The sequence below is a fragment of the Pinus tabuliformis genome, chromosome 3_1, assembly GCF_031772625.1.
Source record: "Pinus tabuliformis cultivar Carrire ecotype Pingquan chromosome 3_1, CPIR1, whole genome shotgun sequence".
Classification (NCBI taxonomy): Eukaryota; Viridiplantae; Streptophyta; class Pinopsida; order Pinales; family Pinaceae; genus Pinus; species Pinus tabuliformis.
In genome coordinates, this window is record NC_142301.1 from 206,313,043 (window position 1) to 206,327,184 (window position 14,142).

The following is a 14,142-nucleotide window of genomic DNA, read 5'->3' on the forward strand; positions in this document are numbered from 1 at the left end:
GCGTAATGTAAGGGTTAATCTCATGCAAACTTCCTTCACTCAACAAAAATAGTCATTTGAACAACTCAACACTACAAACCCTCCAAATTCCAATAAAAAGAAAGGGAATAATAACAGAAAGGAGAACTTAGGCCGGGGGGGAACAACCAACAACAACCTCCGTGAGCATCGACTGGGGGAAACCCCCCTAATCAAAAGAAAAACCAAAATCAGGGTACAAATAAGTCAGAAAAGTAAAAAAAAACCCTAGTCTTCAGATTAATCATGCTTATGATATTTGTGGAGAGTATGGGCATTACACTCATCATTGTTGTCAAATCCTTGAGTTGAAGCGTATAAGAGAATCAAGGGGGAAGGGGGGAACAAACCAAACAACTACAATAATGCAAAATCCTTTCCCTCACCAAGTAGCAATAGCCATGCAACAAGAGGTTTCCCAAAACCCAACTAGGGAAAGTTCTAATTTGTGAGCCCTGGTATCGCACCAAGAATGTTGTAACTCCCAAGGGATCCTCAACTCAAATTATCAACTCGGGGTTCATACAAACTTCGAGGTGACAGTGCTATATGCACAACAGATAAGATTCCACTCATGCCACCCTCATTTATGACCTTAGATCAAAAAGTGCTCAAAGAATCTTCCTTCTACTAAATTAGAATGAAAGCTTGATAAAAGGACAATTTTGAAACTAATTCTAGTTATGAAAATAGAAATTCCATTGAATCAACTTCTAAACCCTCACTACTTAATTCATGAAAAGACAAAATCTAACCTACTTGCAGAAATGAAGTTATGCTATATTGCAGAATTCATCAAATTACCTCATCTACTTGCATAAAGGAAACTAATTTATCTTGAATAATTCATCAAGCTACCAATCAGAATTGCAGGTAACATCTACCTAGTTCATAATTTCTCATGCATCAATAACCTACTTGCATGATAAAGAAACTAACTCTACTATATTTTTGTAGTGAAGACAAGGAAGGTTTGGAGTGGCCTAAGAGCTTTTCCTGATCATATTATCATAGTTGGGGGTCATTATGCATCTATGCTAAGTCAAAGTTGCAGTGTGGGTCGAAACTGATGAAGAAAAAGGCTGTTATAGGTTTGCTATAGGAGGCTTGTAATGCTATAGGAGGGCATCTGAGTGGTTTTTGAAGGTGACACTGTTGGCTTGAGGGTATGGAGAGGTATATAGAAGTTGAAAAAAATGAAAGGAGGTTGGTTTGAGCCCCTATCCAAGCTCAGGACCTCTTATAGGCATGTCTTGCACTAAGATGAGTGCTCTCGGTGACCTATATAGAATAGATTACAAAACTAGGTTTTTGGGACAAAGTTTGAAGGTAGAAGGAGAAGATGAGAAAGCTCAAGATGGAAGTGGTGAAGGTGCCCTTCTCTGTAGATAAACCAACCCTACAATCAATCACATGCATGCATCCTTTTATCATTTACAAAATGAAATAACTTATGATGGAAAAGATGAGTTGAATTTAAATGACATCTAATTCATGCAAACCACTGATCTAGTCACTGAACTAAATTCTAAACTGCAGAAAACGAATGTAAAATAGGACAACCAGCACTAATCTATTTCCAAGAAATCATAAACACAATATTTTTGGGTTGTGGTTGTGAGAACTTCCACTCATTCTCCCACAAGAGAGGGGATATAAAGGCTGAAACCACATGATTTTATAGGTTAAATTCTACTGAAATGAAATAAACTATGAACTTCTTGGAATCAAGAAGAAACATAAGTAGAAGAAGAGGGACCAAAACATATGGGTTGGGACCAAACCCAAGGGTCTCATCCCTATGAAACTAAATCAGATGCAGCTTAAAAATCCAACTTCTCATTATCAAAAAGTACAGGTCTAATACATCACATAAAAGTTGAAAATAACAATGTCAATGCTTGGAGCTCAATAACTGTGCCTAGCTGAACAAAAAATTTGAATCCTAATGAGCTCTTACTCTAGTTTATTTATATAAAAGGGCAGTTGAAGAAACTCCCTTTAAATTAGGAATGGTTCCCTCCTTGATCTCCAAAATGGTAGATTTTTTCCTTCTTGATCTTCACTTGGATTAGGAGTCACTCGGCTACCAATGAACTTGAATTGGTGAGAGAGGGTATGGTGATCCCAAGTCGATTTTAGGGAGTTAAGGAGGTGGAAAACCCCCCTAGATTCTCTCCTAATTATCTCCATTGAGCCCCTGCATGGTAATAGCTTAGAAAATGCTTCATTTTCCTACAATTAGACCACATTAGGCCACATACTATGAAAAACACCTTTTACTCCTATTACTAAGCATAATATAACGAAAAATGTGAATTAATGCAAGAGAAGGTTAGTTTTAAGGTTGGAGGATGGCTGTTAAAATTGGAAACCAGGGCAAAACTTCATGTGGGTCATCTTATTCATGGCTGATAATATTTTTATTAGATTCCTCTCGTCGAGAGGTGTAGGATTGATATAAAGATCATCCGATTTCGATAAGTATTCATGGAGATATGAATTTATTTTGATTATGGAATTATTATCAAGCCGACCTACAACTCATGTAGGCTCAGAAGCCCAACAGTCACATCTATTCACCCTTCAACGTTGTGTATAAATATAAGAGGACTTTTCCTCATTTGGACTCACTTGTCTCATCACATCTCTCTCTCTCTACTGCGCAGATGTGAGTCTCTTCTCTACTGCGCTGAAATGGGTCTCTCTCTCTCACACATGTGAAGCCAGAAGCTGTTGAAATTGAAGCTGCAACTGCAGAAGTAAAGATTGACTTGCATGGCCTAGAAGATCTCCTCTTTGGAACTGTGCTGTAGGTTCATCTGAACCTCCTTTGAAAGCCGCAACTTTTTGTGGTGGAATGAAGTCAATCCGACGAACGGTTTGCAAGATATCGACTGCCCTAGTTTGAAGCCGGAAACTGCTGAAATTGAAGTTGCAACTGCAGAAGTAAAGATTGACTTGCGTGGCCTAGAAGATCTCCTCTTTGGAAATGCGCTGTAGGTTCATCTGAACCTCCTTTGAAAGCCGTAACTTTTGGTGGTGGAATGAATTCAATCCAACGAACGGTTTGCAAGATATCGACTGTCCTAGTTTGAAGCCGGAAACTGCTGAAACTGAAGCTGCAACTGCAGAGGTAAAGATTGACTTGCGTGGCCTGGAATATCTCCTCATCTGAACTATGTTGTAGGTTCATCTGAACCTCCTCTGGAAGCCGAAACTTTTGGTGGTGGAATGAAGTCAATCTGACTGTCGGTTTGTGAGATATGGTCTGCCCTAGTTTGATAATGAAGCCACTAATGCTGATGCTACTGATCTAGGGTTTGCTACTGCTGATATGAATCAGATTTATTGTACTATTTCTCTCTGCTGAATTATTGAAGATAAAAGAAGATTTGATCAAAGGGTTTCCCCACACATTGTGGGGTTTGTCCCTGGCTAGCCGCCACATCTTCTGTCTCTTGTCTTGGCTTGTTTTTTGTCGATCGTTTAATGTTCTATCTGCACTTTACTTTATGTACATGTGATTGCTAATTGGTGGAATATAATAAGAAAAATAAGTAAACTGTTATAAGCATAGAACATACCATAACTTAACAATGGCATACTAATCTTCAAAATGTACTTATTGATGGGACTCATCATCACACCCCTACTGAAGGTGTTTCTCATCCTCTGATAAACTCAGTCATCCATGTGCAACTCTTTCATGGCCCTGGTGGCCTCCCTGACATCCCAAGGCTCCTCAGATGGTTTTCCCTCTTGGGGGTAAAAACCTGCATTCTTCTCTATTTTTTTCCATTCCTTCTGCTCTCCTACTTCATCTCTTCCTTCTTGTAAGCCTAGAAGCAAGGGTGGACTGAGCTTGAGTCCTATCCACCTGACTTTCATCCTTTGCATGATCCTCTTGTATAATGGTGTTCTCTCCAAGGCATTCCTTAGCCTTTAGGAGAGTGATATTTTCTGATCTGTAGACTATGAGGTAAGGCATGCCATCTCCTCTGGCAAGCTTGCATAATTTCTATTCCTAACAACCTGAATGTGTCTTCAAAGTGTAGAATGCCTTGCTCTTGGGTAGAAAGGTATTTAGGTGCTAAAGTAGCATCATTGGAGATGAGGCCGTGATTTCTAATAATAACCCTTGGGCTCACTAGCTTTTCCCTGATATAAAATGGTTCCTTTTCTTCCTTTGTCATTATCATTTTCACTTCTAAGATCTTGTCTCCTCATGAGTCATCTAGGATGCTAAGGCCATCAGTTGTATATCTCCCAATCTTGCATTGGGATCCCAAAAATTCATATTTTCAAGGTGAGGTTGTGCATGTAAAATTCAACCAATTTTTGTTTGTCTTCCATGTTAGCTTGGCTGCAAAACTCAATGAACTATTAGTAATCCTGAAATGGCATAGATCCATGTTGTGCCAAGGTTTTGATTTGGAATTGTAGCCACTGATCTTTGAGAAAGAGGGCATAAATGTTATAGAAATTTTTGTGCCTTGCATCACTAAGCATGAAATGTCAATAATCAAGGGATCCAAAGTCCCTAAACATGTTGTTCCTACCCCTAGAGGAACAAGGCCAGCAAACCACAGCACTTAACAAAAGTTCTCCACCTGAAAACACTCAAAAACAAGGCAATTCTGGATCATGTCAACTGCTCCACTGAGCATCTGCGCTGAATGTCAACTGCTCCACTGTCTACCTGCGTTGAATGTCAACTGCAAAGAAGGCTACCTGCGCTGAGCGAGTTTGGACAAGTGGCAGAGTCATTTCTCAAGGTGTCAATGCCCAGGAAGATTCCAAAATGACATTTGGATCAGGGAATTCGACTGGTGATGAGTAAGAGGTTCCAAATCTCCAAGTGGAAGCAAGAACCTCCAAGAGGACTTAAGAACTGAAGTGGGAGAGGACACTAGTCAGTCTCAGACCAGTCTCAAGCTGACTCATCCTCTCTCCAATATCCCTATATATAGATCTCTCCCATGAGATCAAGAGAGGTTGGAATTTGGTATTTTCAAAGAATTGTTGTTGGTTTGTGGCTAGAAACATTGGGTGTGTTATGCTTTGAAGGGAGCTGAAGAAGGAATTCCATTCTGCTGGGAAGGAGATGCTGGGTTGGAGCCCTATGGGTTGTATCTCTTCCTGAACCCTGTTACTTTCAATAAAGCTATCTTGATTCTTTCCTATATGCTGGTGTATTTTGTGTGATTGCATTAGTATATTTGATTTACTTCTAATACTGAATCATTTATGAATATGTATATTTGCCTTTGTATTGTGTTCTTCTCTTGTTGCGAGTAGCTGTTCTCTTGTCACAGGTAGCTGTTCTCTTGTGATCTCGTGGGATTCAAGTAGCTATTCTCTTGATCAAGCGAGGAAGCAAGTAGCTGTGGACACACAAAGAGAAGAGGATCTAGTTCGAGGGACAACCGGAAGACAACGGTAAGTCTGCCGATCTCCTCTCTTTCATATTTCATAAAGGAAGAAATCATGATAGCTGTATTCGTTTGTTGCTAAGGCGCTGTCACAACTTAGGTGGATAGGATCGTCCTAAATAGGCATTTTTCCCCACAACAAATTGGCGACTCCAATGGGGAAGAACTTGTTTATTCATTTCATTTGTGTTTCCGTCATTTTTTTACTTCATAGACTTGACAGCTACTATTGAACTGCATCTTTCCCGGATGCAAAGTAAAAGTTGCTGCTTTGATCCAGTATGTTGGACTTGTCTATGATTTAAAATAGATCCACAAATGATTTGATTGATCCTTGTGATAGTCTTTAGTACCCTATCAAAGCATCCCTCTGTTTATACCTTGCTTGTGTTTCTGATTTGGCCTGAAACAGTTGATTTTTGAGCATTTTGTGACCCAGAAACCAAGGGAAACGAGAGTTTCTCTCTTCAGCGCAGGCACTGTGAAGGCAGTCTGCATTTCAACGCAGGTCCTGAAGGGGCTACCTGCGCTAAATGTCAAACTGACAGTGTTGGACCTGCGCTGAACCAGTGTGGCCTTGTGCAGCTGGGGTTCTTTGTCCTTTTTTGCCCTGTTTTGATCTCTGTTTTTGCAGCCTTTAACCAGCATAGGTGCTAGTCTGATAAACCTTTTCTTTGCTTGAATTCCGCCCCATTTTTGTACAAAAAGATTGTGAATGTTTTTATGTGTTTGTGGTGTCATTTACAGTCTTCCTTTGCATGAGTGAAGTAGTCTTTCTGTAGCCTTTGATTCAGATCTGATTGAGAGTGATCTTTGAAGAGAGTTCATTGGCTATTTGTTCAGATTGATTATAGTTTTACTTTTGCTTATTGGTTTGAATTTGTTCTTTTCAAAGTATCAAAACAAGTCTTTATTTCAAAAATCGCAAAGTGATTGTAATCTCTTCTACCCTTGTTGATTTCGAAGAAAGTGAACTTGTTTATTTTGATTATTGTAAAAGCAAATTCAAAGTTGTGCAAAAAGCTTTCTTTGTAGGCATTTATACTAAGAAAGTTAAAAACAAACACATGCATTGTGCATTTTGCATTTGATAAGTTTGCATGTTGGATTTAGGGAAAGTGCATTAGAGTGTGCTGATTGCTCTTTGAGAAAAGATAGTTGCTCTCTTTTCCCTTAGTAGCTAGGATTTTCAAAGTTGAAAGATTGAAAAGCTTGCTTATCATCTTAGACTGCATTTAGGAAGTTGTATCATACATCTCGTGGTGAACCTTGAAAGGCAAACTTTAAAAAGATCAACCTAAAATAAACTGAATGAACCTAACAATGCTTTGTAACATAACGCACAACATAGAGGTCTAGGCTAGAGACGTGTTCCGGCGTCGTTAAACATAGTGACTGTCGATCTCGAAGAAGGTGGGTGATTCCTCCTGAGAGTTGGTGGCGCTAATACGGACTGTGCTCCCACGTACCGTCGCGTATATATTGGGAGACCCCTATAGGCATATATCTTTTATCCTTAGGAAGCCGTGTCGGCCGCCCTACTGATCGCAATGCAGTGAACACAGCATTCACGAAGATCGACCACCCGTACCGTAAAAAGTATTCTGTGGTTTTGCGAAAAGTTTGGCACACCCTCTGCCTAGATCTCCAGAGCAGTTTCTTTTGGCCTTTTTCAGACTCTATAACAGAAAAAGTCCATCCGAGCATTTGTCACTTCGGTCTCGTTAAAACATCGAAGGAGACTAGAGTCATCTTTAGCTTTTTCTCGAATCTTTAAAACTGAAAAAGCAAGTTGTGTCTAAAAGCGTCGTTAACAATTTATTTTAAACGGAACAATCACCCTTTAATCCTGTGTTGATCTTTAGGTTGAAAAGATGGAGCACACCAACCAAGGAGTTCCCTTGGGTGGAAATCCTAGTCCCTTCTCCTCTTGGGGAGATGTTGGTGCGCCCCACATGGCCACATTGTCGCTTCCAGGACTGACAATTGGCCTACCAGTTTGGCTCTTTTCGACCAATGTCATTCAGAATACCACCACTCCTGAACAGTCGAGTCAACAGTTAGATCAGACAAGAGTTGCCTCCCAGCCTTCCACTTCATCTTCCTCCCCTCCTTCCTCTTCGCTTGACGGAACTGGTCGATCAAAAAATCGGGTTCCTAAGGAGAAGAAGGAGAAGAAGAAGAAAGAAAAGAAGAAGAAGGAGCCTAAGGCGACTGGGGGCAAACAAGTGTCATCTAACAAAAATCCACACACCGCACTCGTAAGGCCTAAATCGCCATGTGTCATATGCAGGGGAGACCACTTCCATAGAGATTGTCCCTGTATCCCACGGATACTAAGAGACTGGTCCCCCCGTTTGCACAATTCGGGAGCATCGACCTCTGATAGCCATGTCGATTGCTCGCCATCAACTAGTGGGAGTGAAGCTCCAGGACAGAATGGGAGAGTTAAATTTCCCTACAGACTGTGTGAAGGCGATCACGCCATCCACCGTTGTCCCTTCTTAGACGAGGCAAAAAGAGTTCTGGAAGATCGCCCGATTTTACGAGCAAATCTTCCTCCTGGATATCAAAGACTCCTGCCAAGTCCCTCACTAGTTGAGAATCCGGCTAAGCCACTTAGATGGTCAGCTGAAGCACCTGTCATTGAAGAAGAACCGTCTGGATCCATGCCTGACGAAAGTCAAAAGGTTGATACGGCAGTTGACCCGGTTTTGCCTTCAGAGGCTCCATCTTCAAATGACACCATCACAGAGGAGAATACAGACGACACCGTCCAGATTCTCTTCATCAGCACTGACTCTGATGATCGAGGGGGCAATGCCACCATTCCTTTGTTGCAGGAAGGAAGTTCATCAGAGCGCTATCCAGCCGTATATTCGGTCCCACCACCAAGCAACCTGGGTGTGTCCTTTGATTGGAACCAACTAGGCAGACCCCGGTTGCCAGCCAGTGTGCCATTCAGAATTATTTGTCAAATATACAGAATGGTAATGGTTGGCACTATCATTGATGAGGGGGCATCTGTGAGTATCCTTTCCTCTATTGCTTGGAAAGCACTTGGTTCACCAGCGCTTTTACCTGAGATGAGAAGTCTATCAGGTTTTGATAAAGGAACCAGTCGACCTTTAGGGATCCTCCCCAATGTGCCTATAACATTGAAAGGGAAGACCGTTCAAATGAACGTGATGGTCATTCAAGGACCCTTGGATTATAACCTACTCCTTGGACGAGACTATATATATTGCATGGGAGCTGTAGTCTCCTCACTCTTTAGAGTAATGTGTTTTCCGCATGAAGGAATAATGGTCAAGCTCGTGGACCAACTTTCGTTTCCCGGATCACACATCGCAAATAGTCATGTGCCATCCCTAAATGGTCTATTCATGCAAGAAGTGTCTCAACCCACGTCCGTCCTCCTGATGAGCGCGAGTAATCCGGGAGGATATGACTGGAACCCAGGGGGGCATGCATCCTGGCCTGCTTCGGCAGGGAAACTTTGGGTATAAGGTAGGTTTCCGCGGGAGAATATGACTAGTTCGTACCCCGTCCGTGGGTGGAAGAGGGGTTGTTCTAGAATAGGATTCTCTTGTCAAAGTTATGAGAGGGCGGGGGGTCGTCACTCACCTTTGTTTATTTCGGTAGACATTGCCGAAGAAGTGTTTTGTTTGAAAGATTAACGAGACAATCTTTGGGTAACCTGAAAGAGGTAAGCCTCTCTCGATTAAAACAAATGTTTTGGCGGAGGGTAAGTAGAGGTAACCTTGAAACTCTGTTCTATACCTGGGGGCATGCAAACCTTTTAGAGTGTAAGCAAAGAGCGGTTATTTTATCTGTTTTTTTTGGGTTAGTCGTTTCCTAACTTGCATAAAGAAAGGATGGGGAGTGTTATCACTGAAAATTCTGTTGCCAAAATTGCTCAGACTAGCTTAAGGACAAAGTGTTTTCGCAGCGCATAAATCCTAGCTTAAGGACAAAGTGTTTTCGCAGCGCATAAATCCTTTAACAGTTTCGCAGCGCTATATGTTTAGGTGGTTTCGTAGCGTGCTACGAAATTGGGGATTTTTCCGAAACCATAGTTCACCCATATCACCTTTGTCTCCTATGGGTTCTGTGGGAATATGATATATGCATAGAAAAGCCTGTTTCTGCAATTGATGGTGGAGTTTGTAATTCATCTGAGTTACGGCACTGTGATGAGCTTCTACAGGTTTTCCTGCCTTCTAGTGAGAGTTTAAAGCTTGCTAACCAGGATAGAAGACCTCAATCAGCTCCACTGTCAATGACAGCTGATGTTAATAGGAAGGTGGTTTGTGAAATGGGTGTTGGTGGTAATACTGATGTTCAATCAGAAAATCCAAATTCTGAGTCCTTGTTTTATGAGCCCCCTCGCCTAGCTTGGATTTTCCATTTATTAACTGTGATCTTATAAATTCATGTAGCCATCTTCAGCAGGCATACAGCCCTCTTGGTGTTCGGCAAATGATAATGTCATCAGAGGACGAATATTGAACAGTGGACATTTCTCCTCCTGTTGGTGCCACTGGGGTATATCTACAGCAAATTGCAGGTTTATTACAGAGCAACATCACGTGAGCTGCGGAGATTGGATAGTGTGTCTCGCTCACCAATTTACACATCCTTCACAGAAGCACTCGATGGTGCCTCAACTATAAGAGCATTTACAAAACAGCCCATATTTACCTCAAAAAATCATGAACATGTAACATTGAATCAGCGGGTGTCTTACTCAAAACTTGCAGCAAGTGTTTGGCTCTTTATACGCCTCCAGTTGTTGGCAGCATTTATCATTTCCTTTATCAGTATAATGGCTGTTGTTGGTCGCTACAAAGGATTGCCTATTAGTTCTGGTACAACTGGTCTGGTGGGTTTATCTCTTTCATATGCAATATCAATTATTTCATTGTTGAATGATCTCTTAACGAGTTTTACAGAAACTGAGAAGGAAATGATTTTAGTTGAGAGAGTACAGCAGTACATGGATGTTTTTCCGGAAGAACTGGAGGGGCATTCATGTGTTGATCCAAACTGGCCAATGGAAGGACTCATTGAGTTCAACCAAGTTAAGTTGAGATACTGCGAGCAGTTTCATTCACTATAAATGCATGTGAGTAGGTTGGAATAGCTGGAAGAACAGGGTCTTTAGGGGAAAATTTAGATCCCTTTGGTAACATTAATCCAAATGGAAGATTTGTTGTTGTATGTGGTGATAGTGGATACATAATTTATACGGCACTGGCATGGAGGAATAGATCTTTTGGATCTGCACTTGAATTTGTTTGGGCTTCAGATGGAGAATATGCAGTTCGAGAAAGTACTTCCAAGATCAAGATTTTTAGCAAGACATTTCAGGAAAGGAAGAGCATTCGGCCAACATTTTCTGCTGAGGGTATTTATGGGGGAGCCTTGTTAGCTGTATGGTCAAATGATTTTGTTTGCTTCTATGACTGGGCTGAATGCCGTGTAATTCGGCGAATAGATGTTAAAGTGAAAAATATCTACTGGGCAGACAGTGGTGATCTTGTTGCGCTCAGAAGTGACAACTCATTCTATATTTTGAAATACAATAGGGAGGTTGTTTCTGCGTATATAGAGAATGGTCAACCGATTGATGAGCAGGGAGTGGAGGATGCATTTGAACTGTTGTATGAGATAAGTGAACGAATTCATACAGGCCTATGGGTCGGGGATCCTTTTATTTACAATAACTCAGCCTGGCGCCTCAACTACTGTGTTGATGGCGAGGTAATTACCATGTGTCATTTGGATCGACCAATGTATCTGTTAGGCTATCTATCCAGCCAGAGTCGAGTGTACCTAATTGACAAAGAATTCAACGTGATGAGCTATACATTATTGCTTAGCTTAACAGAGTACAAGACTCTTGTTATGCGTGGAGATTTGAAGAAGGCAAATGATATTTTGCCCACAATTCCAAGGGAACATCTTAACAGTGTGGCTCGTTTTCTTGAGTCTCGGGGAATGCTGGAGGAAGCTCTTGAAGTGGCTACTGATCCTGATTACAAATTTGACTTAGCTGTGCAATTTGGAAGACTTGAAGTTGCACAGGAAATAGCAATAGAATCTCAAAGCGAATCAAAATGGAAGCAATTGGGGGAGCTTGCCATGTCCTTTGGAAAGTTAGATATGGCAGAAAATTGCCTAAGCCGTGCAGCAGATCTGAGTGGACTGTTGTTTCTCTATTCTTCCTTGGAAGATGCAGAAGGGATCTCGAAACTTGCATCGAATGTTTCTTTCCTGTGTTTATTCATGCTGGGAAAGTTAGAAGAATGCATTCAACTTTTGGTAGACAACAATCGTATACCTGAAGCTGCTTTTATGGCTCGTTCCTATCTTCCCAGCAAGGTTTCAGAAATTGTCTCTATTTTGGCGTAATGATCTAAAAAAGGTGAACCAAAAGGCAGCTGAAGCTTTAGCAGATCCAGAAGAGTATCCCAACCTGTTCGAAGATTGGCATTTAGCACTTGTTGCTGAAGATAAACTAAGGAGATGCAGAGATGGGTATCCTCCTGCAGAAGATTACTATCGTTATATTGGTATTACAAATAGAGACCTCTTAGAAGAATTAAAGAATATGCAAGATAACAGGCAGAACTCTGCTATTATGCTCAGAAAATTGCAAATGCGTGGATTGTAAGAACAGTTATGAAGCCAGAGAGAGGAATTGCGGGCACGGTTTCCTGGTATACCTGGAAATTTGATTAACTTTTTCTTGTATGTTGCAGAGGAGGTTAGAAGTATTCTTGCATAGCTGGGTTATGCAAAGTCAGAGGATATTATTGGAAGAACAGATTTGCTAAGACCAAGGCGCATATCCCTCATGAAGAATCAACGACTGGATCTCAGTTATCTGCTTTCTAGTGATCGGACGACCAAAATGGAACAGCACATCAAGGACCGACAAACAGGGGCCTATGTTTCAGGGTAACAGAAAAGATGTATCATTGAAGACAAACATGGAGCATTAAAGGTTAATCACAGCTATCTCAACCAAACTCCAGATGTCAGAAAACGAAAATGATTGAAGATCAAGGCTGTTATGGGATTTAAGTCTTATTCGATTTAGAAGTCTAGAAGATCTAGTAGAATTAGATTTTTAATTGTTTTAGGATTCCAGCGCTGTCAATGAGTAGTTAGCTGTAATTATTAGTTAGTTAAAAGTTAGTAGGTGGCATCATTGGCAGTCATCGAGCTCCCCTCATGCTGGAGGAGGAAGCTCAAAGTAATTAGAGTTATGTTTCTATATATGGCTGAAACTTCTATGTAAAGGAGGTTGGATGTTTTTGAGAAACAGAGTTTATTTTGGCTTATGTAAGAACACTTTTTTCAGTAATACAAATGACTGCTTTTTCTTCTCAGGATTCATACATTGTTTCAGATGCTCAAGATATATGTGGTTTTGTTTTATCCTTTATGTTTTACAGCTTTATAGATACACAATCACTCAGAATTCACTCTGCTGCTCTGATTTCCTGTGTGTATTTGTAAGTTGAGGTTTATTTGAGAGGTGTCTTGAGTGTTTAAACATTACATGCCCTGACTTCTATGAATGAGTGGTTTTATAGTTTGCTGAAATGATGATTAACTCCATGAGCCCAATGGAAATCTTTGTAAGGTCTGTCCAGCCAATTTATATGTTAAATTTACTTTGCAAGAGTTAGCCATCTCATCAATATTTAAGATCAGTAACCCTTTGAGAGAGCCCTCTCAGGCTAAGGAGGCTAAGCCTTAGTCAAAAGTTTGGTTTGAAATAGTTACACAGAGTCTAACTGATTGGCAGCCTTCAGTGCTTGATTTTGTGATAACAGGGAGCAAAGCTTAGTGAGATGAAGCTCCATAAAAAATAGAATCTTGATGAGACACTCTTATCAAAAGACTGGGTATTCGAGCACTTTTAGCATAAAGTTCATGCTCGTTAAAAAATAAACGCAAGATCCGAGCAGTTTTAACGCAGTCTTCATGCTCGTTAAAAAATAAATATAAGTAGTGAGCAATGTTTCCTCCAGAGTTTAAGCTCATTTTTAAATAAAAAATGAACCTATCCCGGTAAATAACCGCTATGATCGTAAATTTATCAGCCATAAAAGCCTTGGTCGTGTTTGCACCTGCCACCTCCACTTTCATTTGGCCGATCATTCACCTCCATATGATTGTTTACCCATTTTGAGGAACAGCTGCGAAGAGTGATTTCACCTAGCCATCCTTGTGACACTGCCGTGATTGGAAAATTCCAACCTGTACCTGGAATCAGTTGCTATCCCTGTTTATCACTCGTTCCTCAAAAGACGAGTCTTCTTTAAGCTCTTTTCAACTGACTCGTAAAATATGAAAAGATTGCCGAGTTTTGGCCTTCCAGCTCGTTAAAGGACCGGAAGAGCTATCCCTCCTCTAGATTTTAATCTTTTTGGACCTGAGGGATTATTGCACAAAAAGGTCGAGCGCTTGTTTTATTCGGCTCGTTAAAGTTATCGAAAACTCATCCCTTCTGTATTGTTTTATACTTTTTCGGACTTAAGGGATTAGATGACGAAAAAGGAAATTTGGAGTTAACTTTACGTACCTTTTCAGACTCTCTAAAAATGAAAAGGACCGAGTTATCCTTGTCGTTAGACTCGTTAAAATTATTAAATAGCGACAAACTTGTCTT

The 14,142-nt window shown here is 40.8% G+C and overlaps 1 pseudogene; it reads left to right on the forward strand.

The window, feature by feature from the left end:
- LOC149186512 (coatomer subunit beta'-1-like) overlaps positions 1 to 14,142 on the forward strand; it is a 102,432-nt pseudogene that overhangs the window by 39,714 nt on the left and 48,576 nt on the right.